Below are 13,289 nucleotides of genomic sequence, written 5' to 3'. Positions count from 1 at the left end.
CTGGTAAGACAAAAGGATGGCGGTCGGTGCCCGCAGCCGGCTGCGTTTGGTCCCCCACCCGGTTCGGTGGTTCCCGCCTTTCTCCTGCACCTTTTTGTAGAACTTGACTGCCTATGGTTCAGCAACGGTAGTCCGCTCCCCGGCTTTGTGTGTGCGGTGGAACCAGTTTGCCCGCAGGCGCTGGCCCGTGGGATCTCTCTGCCTGTGCGGTGGCTTTCTATCCCCCTCAGTGGGCTGTTGCCGTCTTTCGGGTCTTGGGACGGGAAAGGACATAAGGTCCAGACCTCAATCAGTAAATTTGACGCGGTCCAGTGGCTTCTGGACCTCGTTCTGGGTCTGAGTACCCTCCTGGTGCTCCGGTTTCCAGTTGGTTCCCTGGTTCGGTACCAGCGGGCCACTACCCTGTCCCGGTCCCTTACGGTTCCACCAGCCGTCTTCCCGGCTCCTGCAGGCGGCAACCACCATCTGCCTCCTGGTCACAGGGTATCTGGGCTACGACCCAGACCCCTGACAGACGTTGACACTTTACTACCACTCTCTTTCACCTCCAAAACTGATCTGTTTAAGTTTTTCCCGCCTCAGGCTAGCCGAACTCCTTGGTCCGCCCCCTGGTGTGAACGTCAAGACCTGAGAGGGGTGACTTTTAGGTTGGCTGCTGTTACCTTATTAGGGGACGGGTGTTTGTCCAAGGGTCTGTCTGTGACTACCTGGCTAGTCCAGGGCGTCACACATTCATTTACTGAAAGGAAACAACCCTTTTAAAGGAAAAGTATGCTAAAAAAAAATCCAGATGTGAAGAACAAACAAGATTTCTCATAGGAATGAATAGCAAGGAGTTGTCCCCCTTTTTTTTGTTTAGGGAAAATTTCGAAGTGGCTCTTTGATCCTAAGTCAAATGACGTTTTATCACTAACATCGCCAACTATACAGTGATTTACGCCTAAAGATGTGACCTCCTCCATCTGTGGCTCTGAGGATGCCGGGGGACACTGGAGGTCCCAGACATACACCATGCACAGTTCAATGGCAGTCACTGGCGTCATTCAGACCAAGTCTCCTGGAACCCTCTGTAAAGCTGGGAACATCCCAAGGAATGGAGAGGATTCCTGAGAGGAGGTGAGAAAAGTGTCAGGAACTTCGATGGGTGCTGGTATACTCAATGGGGGGCGGTTTGGCGCCCTTCTTATCACCATGGTGACCAGTAACTTACCTCCGCTGTGACGTCATCAGAGCACTTTACCTCACACACACGGTGCCCTTTCATGACTGACCCCGGGAGCTCACACTCCGCGGGTGGAGGAGGAAGATGGCACGGTGCGAGGAAAAGGGGCTCGGGGCAACCTGTGAGGAGGGGAGAAGGGGGACACCGTGCGAGGAAAAGGGGCTCGGGGCAGCGTGTGAGGAGGGGAGAAGGGACACGGTGCGAGGAAAAAGGGGCCCGGGGCAACGTGCGAGGAGAAGGGGAGGGCACGGTGCAGCGGGAGGTGCGGGCTAGTCGCCGGTATGAAGTATAAAGCGCTGCCGGCGTAATTCATCAACGGGCGTGGCTACTCCCCTAGTAGGCGGTGCCAGGGCGGGGTTGTCGGTTAGGGGGCGGAGTTCTAAGCCGTCAGCTCTGCGGATCAGAACTGAAGCGGGTGCCGACACCTGCAGCGGGGACCGGAGCCGAGGAGTCGCGTGGAGAGCGGCGGCGGCCGGAGCATGACAGGTACGTGCGGGCAGCGAGTCCACATATGTGCGGCATCCGTCACCGGCAGCTCCGACACCTGCACGGCTGATAGACCGGGAGATAAACCCAGAGGTGTGTTTGTGTCTCTCTATCTAGCCATACATCTATACACACACTCACTATACATACTCACACACACACATTATATATATATGTATGTATAGTAAGTGTGTGTATAGATAGATATATCTCTATATTTCACCAACTGGAAATCACAGGGTGGATGGACGGGTTATCTGCAAATGAAGGAAAATTGGGAATCCCCCACCCAAAGCCTCTCAATTTATTCAGTATGGAGTGTGAGTGTCACACTCAGAAATCCCACCACCTCCATCCTCGGCTGTTGTCACTCATGTTATTAATGGGTGTCTGAGGAAGGTTCTGCCTCTGAATGCACTAGGGAAAATCATCAAGATCCTCTGCTGACAGCTCCTCTGTAATCACTGCCCAGTGATGTCCCAGATGTGCTGGATGGGAGACAAGTCTGTAGACTCTGCAGCCATGATAACGGATCCCAGTCTACCTGGGTCACTGGGCTGTGGGCGGTGTTCCACCGCTTGCCACAGCTCAACATCCCGGACTCCCTCCTTCGCTGCAGAGCGCCACAAGCAGGAGCGATGCTGGGCTGTGATGAGCGGTGAAAAGCCGCCCAGTGACTCAGGTACATTGGGGTCGTCTGCGGTGATGTCGGGTCAACAAGAAGTTGACGTGACATCACCGGATCTCAGAGGTCACGGAGCCCAGGGGTCACATGATAGGGAAGAGTGGACTGCAATAGCACCGCTCAGGGGCAGAATTGACTACACAAGGTATTTGAGAAAAGCCTTCTTTATGAGCTTTACATCAATGTGTGGCCACTATGCTGTCTAGTGGACTACCCCTTTAAGGATAGGGCAAATTTTTGTTTCCATTTTTTCCCAACCCTTCTTCCAAGAACCATAATTATTTCTCCATCGATAAAGCCATGTGAGGGCTTGTTTTTTATGGGATGAGTTGTACTTTTGAATGACACCGTTCATTTTCTCATGATGTACTGGTAAGCTGGAAAAAAATTCAAAGTCTGGCAAAATAGCAAAAAAAAGTGAAATTCTACGATTTATTTATTTTTTTTTTTAAATCTCCAGAGTTAATTTTATCCTAAAAATGATTTGGCAGTATGATTCTCCAAGACAGTACTTTTATCAATGCAGCGATAACAAATATGTGTGTTTTTTACTTTTTGTTTTTTTGTCTTAAGTTTTAATGTGGTAAAGGGGGTGAATTTGAACTTTTTATATTTCTTTATTTTTTAAAACATATTTTTTTTTCTACTCTGCAGTGTATTTAATAGTCCCCATAGGGACCTGAACTGCAATAATCTGATCACTCGTTCTATATACAGCAATGCCACATATTTGCTGGGAAAGAAGAAATCTGTCTCCTATGAATGCCGGCCACTGGCTGATTTTCATAGTAGTACTGAGATGACTCACACAGGGGTCATCATCTGACCCCTTGGTTGTCATGACAACTCATCGGTGTCCTGTGATTGTGTCATGGAAGCGCCGATGAGGACTCAGAACCAGGCGCCTCCCCCCTGCTAGTGCATGTTAAATGCTGCTGTCAGAGATTGACAGCGGTACTTAACAGGTTAATAGCCACAGGAAGAACCATACTCGACCAACAGCTTTTAGAGGCAGATAAAGGCTGAATGATTCAGCCTTCATCTGCATGGAAAGATATGGGCTCGGCGTGCGCGTCCGCATCAAAGGCAGGGTGACAACCCATGACGTACAAAAGCACTTCACGTTCCCTAGTGAAAACCTCTTCATGGTGTTGCCAATATTGTCTCCAGATCAATCTCTGTTTATCAGGTGATGAAGACAAAAGTGGGTCTCATTGCTGAAGAGAACAGACCTCCATCGTCATCTTATTCTGCACCATGATAGCCTTTGAGATTGGTGTCATGAGGTCAATGGACACACAAAGCCAGTCGTCTGGCTCGTAGGCCAATGATGTGTAAACGCCTTCTAATGCTTTGTGTAGACATCTTAGACTTGGTATATGACATCAAATTATACTGGCAGGATGGAATGGGTCAATTTACGCCGTTCTTTTAACCTTACAACGCCACGTGGACAATACCATGAGGAGGCCTTCATGCGGGAGCATCAAACTGGGAAAAAAAAAAATCGAAAACGCTAAAAACAATTATGGGTGGAAAAACAGCAACGAATTAGGGCCTGGTGCTAGCCATCTTTTTGTATATGCACCATGGAAAACCCAACCTGCCTGGTGATTTCTGTGTATATATATTTCTCAGTTGATATCTGTTCTCTTGCATGTGCACCTAGTCACACCATTGTGTCGTGTACTTTACGTGATGTAAATCCTCCTGCCATATATACAGTGAGTGACGTTCTCCATGCTCCTTCCTATTATAGTTGTGACGATATCATATATATTATATACAACCGTCCTGTAATACTCAGCAGGACTAATATGGACATCAAATAATTAAACTTCCAACCTTGACTTCGTAAATAGCTAATATGTAATAACTCATCCAGGCGTTGTTTACATGCTGCATTTTTGCAGTTTGCTTTTTTTTTTTCTTGTCTGCAGGCAAAATCTGCATTTCGGTTTTGTTTGTTATTTTTGTTTTCTGCTTTTTGTGTCACAAGATATTTTGTTTTGCTAAGCACCTAAAACTCATATAATAATAATAATAATAATAATAATATAATAAATCTTTATTTCTATAGCGCCAACATATTCCGCAGAGCTTTGCAATTCAGGAGGTTCATATACAAACAAATAACAGTTATAGAAAATACAATAATTGGAATATGGAAAAAAGACTACCCTGCTCTTGCGAGCTTTCTATCTGGGGGGGGACGACAAGGTACAAGTGCTTACCGTATTTTTCGGACTATAAGACGCACCGGACTATAAGACGCACCCTGGTTTTAGAGGAGGAAAATGGGAAAATAAAACTTTAAGCAAAAAATGTGGTCATGACACATTGTTATGGGGCGAGGATCTGCTGCTGAAACTGTTATGGGGGTAATGTCCCCAAATTTTCTACTAAGGTACCCCAGCCTGGTAATGATCCTCCTGCCTTGTATATGATCCTGCTATAAACCCCCATCCAGCCTGTTCACATCCCCCCCCCATCCAGCCTGTTCACATCCCCCCCCCCATCCAGCCTGTTCACATTCCCCCCCATCCAGCCTGTTCACATCCCCCCCCCATCCAGCCTGTTCACATCCCCCCCCCCCCATCCAGCCTGTTCACATCCCCCCCCCCCCATCCAGCCTGTTCACATCCCCCCCCATCCAGCCTGTTCACATCCCCCCCCCATCCAGCCTGTTCACATCCCCCCCCCATCCAGCCTGTTCACATCCCCCCCCATCCAGCCTGTTCACATCCCCCCCCATCCAGCCTGTTCACATCCCCCCCCTCCATCTAGTTCACATCCTCCCCCCCCCTCCATCTAGTTCACATCCTCCCCCCCCATCCATCCAGTTCACATCCCCCCCCATCCAGCCTGTTCACATCCCCCCCCTCCATCCAGTTCACATCCCCCCCATCCAGCCTGTTCACATCCCCCCCCATCCAGCCTGTTCACATCCCCCCCCCATCCAGCCTGTTCACATCCCCCCCCCATCCAGCCTGTTCACATCCCCCCCCCCATCCAGCCTGTTCACATCCCCCCCCCCCATCCAGCCTGTTCACATCCCCCCCCATCCAGCCTGTTCACATCCCCCCCCCCATCCAGCCTGTTCACATCCCCCCCCCATCCAGCCTGTTCACATCCCCCCCCCATCCAGCCTGTTCACATCCCCCCCCATCCAGCCTGTTCACATCCCCCCCCCGCCATCCAGCCTGTTCACATCCCCCCCCCCATCCAGCCTGTTCACATCCCCCCCCCCCATCCAGCCTGTTCACATCCCCCCCCCCCATCCAGCCTGTTCACCCCCCCCCATCCAGCCTGTTCACATCCCCCCCCCCATCCAGCCTGTTCACATCCCCCCCCCCATCCAGCCTGTTCACATCCCCCCCCCATCCAGCCTGTTCACATCCCCCCCCCCATCCAGCCTGTTCACATCCCCCCCCCCCCCATCCAGCCTGTTCACATCCCCCCCCCCCCCATCCAGCCTGTTCACCCCCCCCCATCCAGCCTGTTCACATCCCCCCCCCCCCATCCAGCCTGTTCACATCCCCCCCCCCATCCAGCCTGTTCACATCCCCCCCCCCCATCCAGCCTGTTCACATCCCCCCCCCCCCCATCCAGCCTGTTCACATACTCCCATCCTGCTGTATGCCCCCATCGTGCTCATATACCATCCTGGTATATGGCCTGTATCCTATAGCACAGAGAAAAAAAATAAACGTTTATACTCACCTTTTCCTCACTCCCTGCAGCACCGATCATCTTCCTCTCTGGCACGCTGATCTGTGTGTGTGGAGCCGTTCCCCTGCAGCACGCGATGTCTTCCTGTCTGTGCCGATCAGCTGACCAGCTCAGCACAGATCAGCTGACCGGCACAAACAGGAAGACATCGCCTGCTGCAGGGGGCGGCTCCACACACGGGGACGGGTGAGTGTACTGATTCACTGCACCCCGCGCTGGTAATGACGCGCGGGGGGCAGTGAATACAGCCGCACATGATCACTCCAGGCTGTAATTGCCAGGGGTGATCATGCGGCCGGCTCTTTACTATGCGCGCGTCCCCGCTCGTCCTCCCGTCCACCTGTCAGCGCCGGCTTCTGCGCTGAGAGATGGCCGGGAGGATGGGCGTGCATATGTAATGAGCGGGCCCACGTGGTCATGGCAGGCGCTGCTGCTGCCTGCTCGTGTCCCCGATGACCCGCTCCACCACAGCACCCTCGTTCCCGGCCGCAGCCCTATAGTCAGACCATAAGACGCACCCCCAACTTTCCCCCAACATTTGGGGGAAAAAAAGTGCGTCTTATGGTCCGAAAAATACGGTATTTACAATGGTAGTCCAGCCATCTCAAGGATATGGGGGATAGATAATGGCTGCCTGGACCAGTTGGCCAGAATCTTGAGATGCATTTGGGTGCCATGGAATTTGACGTGGGGTTATATTTTGAGAAGACGTGGAGGAACTATGTGAATTTAATTCGGCTAGGGAGTGTGATAGGCCACCCTAAAAAGATGCGTTTTTAGGGAGCGTCTGAAGCTGAGTAAGTTGTGATTTGTCTTAGCTTCTTGGGGTAGAGCGTTCCAGAGGATTGGTGCAGCTTGGGAGAAGTCTTGGATCCGGGAGTGGGAGGTTCCGATTAGTGGGGACGTTAGTCTAAAGTCTTTTGCAGAGCGTAGAGAACAGGTGGGGTGATAGACAGAAAAGAGGGTGGAGATATAGGGCGGTGCCGCACTGTGGAGAGCTTTGTGGGTGAGAACAAGCAATTTGAATTGGATCCTGTGATATATGGGCAGCCAGTGCAATGACTGGCACAGAGCAGAGACATTCGAGTAGCGGTTAGCCAGATAGGTGACCCTGGCTGCTGCATTAAGGATGGACTGCAGAGGAGAGAGTCTAGTTAGGGGGAGACCAATTAATAGAGAGCTACAGTAGTCGAGGCGGGAGTGGATCAGGGCCACGGTGAGGGTTTTTCTCGTTTCCATTGTGAGAAAGGGGCGGATTCTGGAGATGTTCTTGAGGTGCAAGCGGCAGGAGTGGGCAAGAGATTGTATGTGGGAGGTGAAGGAGAGATCAGTGTCAAGTATAACACCCAGACAGCGGGCTTGCTGCCTAGGAGTTATCATTGTGCCACACACAGAGAGGGAGCTTAGAAGATGCAGGGAATAGAAGTAGTTCAGTTTTGGAAAGGTTAGGTTTCAGATAGAGAGCAGACATGACGTTGTAAACTGCAGTCAGGCTTTCACTGGTGTTCTGTAGTACAGCGGGGGTGAGCTCAGGGGATGAGGTGTATAGTTGTGTGTCATCAGCATAAAGATGGTACTGAAAGTCAAATCTACTGATGGTCATTCCAATTGGGACAGTGTAGAGGAAGAAAAGAAGAGGGCCGAGGACTGAACCTTGAGGGACCCCAACTGTGAAAGGAAGAGGAGAAGATGTGGAGCCAGCAAATGGTACGCTGAATGAGCCGCCAGAAAGATAGGAGCAAAACCAGGAAAGCACAGTGTCCTTTAGGCCGATTGAATGGAGCATAGAGAGAAGGAGATGGTGGTCAACAGTGTCGAAGGCTGCAGAGAGGTCAAGAACAATAAGCAGAGAGTGGCCACCATTACGTTTTGCTGTCAATAGGTCATTGGACACTTTGATGAGGCTGTTTCTGTTGTGTAGGGGGCGGAAGCCAGACTGTAAAGGATCTAGAAGAGAGTGAGAGGAGAGGTAGCGGGTGAGGCGGGAATAGACCTGTATATGTCGCCTGGGGATACAGTATATCCAGGGATGTTCTGTATGTGTCGCCGGGGGATATTCTGTATATGTCGCCGGGGCCTACAGTATATCCAGGGATGTTCTGTATATGTCGCCGGGGGATGTATCCAGGGATGTTCTGTATATGTCGCCAGGGGATGCATGTTTAGCACCCAGGGATATGGGGTACTCGGTTCCTGTCAGTATCTCTTTTGGGAATGTCACGATGGTGGCCATTATCCAGTTCCGAGCCCTGGGCCCTCTTTGTAATGGGGATCTTTACAGGGGATTTGTGAATAGAGTTTATTTGTGACGCCACTTGCGGTGTTGCGGCCAAATATAGGGAGCCGCCGCTGCTGCAGAATGTCTCTACTGGGGCTGATGGTATTAGCAGCTAGTATGGTAGTCCCTCCGCAAGTAGGCTATTGCCCCAGCAGGTGTATGGTGCGGTGGGCGTCAGACGGAGTCCAGACAGGTATTCAGCGCAACTGGTTTACTCACTTTGGGATGTTAACTGGTTGCCCAAGGCTGGCTGGTTTAACCTCCAGGTCCCCTTCGTCCCAGTGCTAGTCTGGTTCTCTGGTACCTTCTTCCCCTGCACCTGTCTGTGGTAAGTGGTCACCGTGATATGGAACACTGGGGGTCCCCGGTCTGTGGTTTGTCCACTTCTGTCCGCCTGACGGTAGTGTGAACCCTGTGGGGATGGAGTCTCTGGTCCTGTCCCCAGTTCTCCCTTTGCTACTGAGTCTTCGGATTCTTTAGGGTCAGCAAGGTCCTTGATAGTCCCCATTGCTGTGCAGGTGTTAACAGGTCGGCTTGAAGCTCTTTCCTGTTTAAGGGTCCTGTACCCCGTCGGTGTGTAGTTCCGGGTGTACTCCACCAGCAACCACCTCTCCTATGGTTACGACTTAGGAAGACTCTCTTCTAAAACGCGTCAACCGCGTCCCCATGTCTGTACGTGTAATGGATTTTAATTAGCACTAATGAACGGGATTTTAATCATGGATATTTTCCCTGAATGAAGACGTTTTTTGTTGCCGGATTCTACGTCCTTTTCTGCACCTATCCTGGGTACCAGGTCACAGTCACCCCGAGTCAGGGTGTCACTTCACTTCCACTTTCACACTTCCACAGTCATTACTCAACTGTCACCGTAGTTCTGACTACTGTTTTCCTGTGTTCCCGACTACTCTCCACAGTCTTCCCCTCCCACCTGGTCAACTAGTAGACTGGAGTAGCTCCATCTCTAGGCGGCCATCCATTGGTCCCACCCTAGCTGGGTACCATTGTATGGGGGAATGTTGGGGAAAACTTGGATTACCTGGGTTTTTGGTGTTGCCGGCACTGGGGTTCTGGGTCCCTAAGGGCGTAGGCCCTGCATCCTGGTGGGGATGCAAACCTTGTAGCACCCTGAGGTGTTCAGGGCCACTACATATCCGGGGATTTTCTGTATATGTTGCCGGGGGATGTATCCGGGGATGTTCTGTATATGACGCCAGGGGATGTATCTGGGGATATTCTGTATATGTTGCCGGGGGATGTATCTGGGGATGTCCTGTATATGTCGTCGGGGTATGTATCCGGGGATGTTCTGTATATTTTGCCAGGGGATGTATCCAGAGATGTTCCTGGGGATGTTCTGTATATGACGCCAGGGGATGTATCAGGGGATGTTCTGTATATGTCGCCGGGGGATATATCCGGGGATGTTCTGTATATTTTGCCTCTGGAATGTATCCGGGGATTTTCTGTATATGATGTGGGTATGGCACCATGTAATGTATCTGGAGTTACTCGCTGTACAGTGACAATGACGCGGTGCTGTGACAGATCTAGCGATACTTTCAGTGTAATGTGAATGACGCCGTGATGTGATGGATCCGGGAATATTTTCTGTGTACTGACATGACATTGGTGTGATTATATCTGAGAATATTTTCTATAGGGTGGCACTGTGTGATCTATTCAGGGATATCCTCTGTATAATATGGCTATGACGATCTGTGTATTTCTCTATCTAATGTGCAGGTTCCTGTGGGAACTTCTAGGTTCTGTTCACACGAGTCTTTTTGTGTGAATCCGCTTCAAAAACGTATTCTTAGCAGAATTGTTGGTTTTCTTTTAAGGTCTCCAGAATTGTATTTCTTAAACACTACAAAGCCGCTGGTCACAGAGCTCGTGTTAAGCAGGATTATTATTTTTTATTTGTCTTCATTATAATCTCCGTCTTCTCGCCAGTAATTTCTCTCATTCAGCAGGAAGAAGACTGTGAATTGTAGATCTGCAGCGGGGGCTCATTCTGGGCCGGTTGTCGGGGGGACGCGGTCGGCTCTGAAGATCCTGTTTTGTTCGGCCGACGCTCCAGCAGAGAAGAGCAGAAAGAGCGCGGGATTTCCAATTAACTCCTCGTGTGATCTCTTTTAGGAGGTCGCTGGCGAGGGCTTGTATTATCAGCCTCGCTCGGTGGAAATCGCCACACCGCCGCTTGACTTCATTTTAATCGTATAAAACACTTATTGTAGCCAACATGTTAAGACTGAACCATGCGGAGATAAACTCGACGGGGAGGGGGTCACGTTCTTCTTCATCTCTTAGCGCTAGGCATTACTGAAGCCCTTTTATAGGGCCGCTGCAGTACTATGCTTATTTGCTAGTGCTGTAAAACGCAGCAATTTTTCAGCGAAGCGCAAAAAGGGTGCAAAAAGCACCATATGTGAACAGCTGAAGACTTGTTACAATTGTATCCAGTGTAGGCAGAAATTTGTTTTCCTGTGCTGATTGTTGCATTGTATCCGTCCGGTGAATCGTCCCTCTTACCTCCGAGAATCTTAGATAAGTACCATAGTTGACCGGTTGTCTCCAGTCAGTGCCGCAGCGTCGCTCAGACCTTCCATCTCTCCACACGCTGCTGCAGAGATTCCACCGCTTGGCGCCACCTGCCGCTGTAGCTGTCAGTCACTGCTGTCAGACATCGCCCCAGGTCCTCCACGTCTCCTTTCTCGAACACCTGGAGAGATTTTCCCTTGAGTTTTCGGGACAGACGATCGCTGGACTCTCCGGAGAATGACGACATAGTGCTCCGGCTCGTTGTGCGATTGACAGCTGAGGTAGCTCTGTCTTGTGTCCCATCTGTCACACTGTCAAGTTCCTTTGCCCAAAGCCATCGCTGTTTTGTGCAGGTGGTTTCATATATTGATGTCTCACTGTTACTAGGCAGATATGTAATATAGGATTATCGGAAAATTGTGTTGCGACTCTTTTGGAAGCCATAATGTAACCCAGGATCAATATTTGGCTTATGGTATTAGACTTTGGGTATTGTAGAACTAAACAGATTTGACACCCAAGGCTGTAGGAAACAATTATAGGTTGTATGGACAGAAGTAATAGGACACGTCTTCACAAAATTCAGATTTTTTTTTTTCATTAAATCCCACGGCCACACAGCAGGGGCAAACATTTTATTGGTGCAACTTGTGCAGTCGCTGAGGGGCCCAAGAGGTAAGGGGGCCATGTCCACTGCCAAATTGGGTGGAATTGTGCATTATGATGAGTTATTGGATAGCAAAGTGCCCATATATTGTTCTTACACAGTGGCCCTTTTCTGTGTGTTTGCCAGAGCCACATAGTGTGTAACATCCGGCTCCTTGCCATGCCCTCTGCATTTATTAATGTGACCGAATAGATCTTTCTAATAGGTCCCATCATAGGAATCACCGCTGAAACCAGTCATGTTATAAATTTTTTTTCCTCCTAAGTATTCTACGATGGACTGTAAATGGCTTTATTGAAAAGTGGGAGGAACCACAACAACTCAGAAATTGAGACCATGTAAAATTACAGAGAAGGGGACCAAGTGTTGAAGAGCAGTTGACCTAAGTTTCCAACGCTCTGCTGACTCCATAACTGCACAGTCCAATCTCTTCTGGTATTTACATCAGCACAAACAGTGCGCCTGCCGGGAACTTCATGGCCGAATAGCTTCATCCATCTTTACATCACCAAGTACAATGCTGAGCGTCGGATAGAGTGGTGTAAAGCCACCGCCACTGAACTTTGGAGGAAATGTGTTCTGTAGAGTGATGAATCGTGGCATCTGATGTATCAGTCTGGATTTGGTGAATATCAGGAGAACTTTGCCTGACTGCATTGTATTGTACCCGCTGTAAGGTTTGCACCAAAATTTTTAGAATAAAAAAATTCTAAGAGAACCGATTGGGTCAAATATAACAAATTTTATTAAAGATTAAAAATAATGACCATCAACTGGCAGTATGACTAGAGACATGGGTATCACATGTAAAGGTATATTAAAAATCAGGCACAGGTATTCTGCAAAAGTATAAGGTGTGTATATGTGAGAGGATAAAAACATTACTGGGAGGATCAGGTACAGTACAGGTACAACACAGTAGGGAAAGGGGTTAGAGCCCTAAAAAGTTCAGAAAGAGCTGACAAGTGAGTCATGGATATAATATGAGTGTATATATACTCAACTGTGTTATATCCATTAGTGTTATACAGATGTATAGGGTTAATAGTGACAAAAAAGAGTTATGGAATTAATAAAATCAGCAGTGGTTTAAAATGTCACTGTAAAACACAGAAAGAAGAGTAGATGAAGTGAAATGAAAACAGTAAGGACGTTTGTCTTAAGAGGTAATTGGTTGCTACAAAATATACAAAAGAGCCTCCTAGAAATAAATATAGAAAAGGTGTTTATCTGAGCAGAGTGGGACTTGCACGTACATGTGACGCCAACCTCGACGCGCACGTTTCGGCGTCACCTTCGTGCACCTTCGGCGTCAACTTTGCCTGACTGCCTTGTACCCGCTATAAGGTTTGGTAGAGGAGGAATAATGCCATGAGGTTGCATTTCATTGACTAACCTTGTCCCCTTTGTTCCAGTGAAGAGAAATATTAAACGAAAACTGTCACCTGTAAAAACGTTATTAACCTGCAGATATGGGGTTAATCTGCATGTTAATGGCTTTTGAATCCTGTCCGGCGCCTACATATTAAACCCCGCTGCTAGGAGGAAATTAACGTTATTCCTCCTGGCAGCGTTTGGGTTTCAGTCAGAGGCGGTGCTGGAGTGGGTTCAGTCACCACTCTGTTTATGGAGAGCAGTGGCTGTAATGGTGCGCCTCCCACTGACTGACAGCTGG

The 13,289-nt window shown here is 49.4% G+C and overlaps 1 protein-coding gene across 3 annotated transcripts in view; it reads left to right on the top strand.

Moving 5' to 3' along the window:
- The first annotated feature begins 1,593 nt into the window (after positions 1-1,593).
- The window catches only part of SULF2 (sulfatase 2), a 127,251-nt gene continuing 115,555 nt past the window's right edge, over positions 1,594-13,289 (top strand). For 2 of the 3 annotated variants that reach the window (XM_075350641.1, XM_075350636.1), the window contains exon 1: positions 1,595-1,708. The gene's annotated coding sequence lies outside the window, so the exon portion shown is untranslated. Of the gene's footprint in view, positions 1,709-13,289 lie in introns of all 3 variants that reach the window. The other variant, XM_075350640.1, reaches the window with a different exon arrangement.

This window comes from Anomaloglossus baeobatrachus, chromosome 5, assembly GCF_048569485.1.
Source record: "Anomaloglossus baeobatrachus isolate aAnoBae1 chromosome 5, aAnoBae1.hap1, whole genome shotgun sequence".
NCBI lineage: Eukaryota > Metazoa > Chordata > Amphibia > Anura > Aromobatidae > Anomaloglossus > Anomaloglossus baeobatrachus.
Note: the sequence above shows the minus strand (reverse complement) of the source record. Positions and strands in the feature narration are given on the sequence as shown.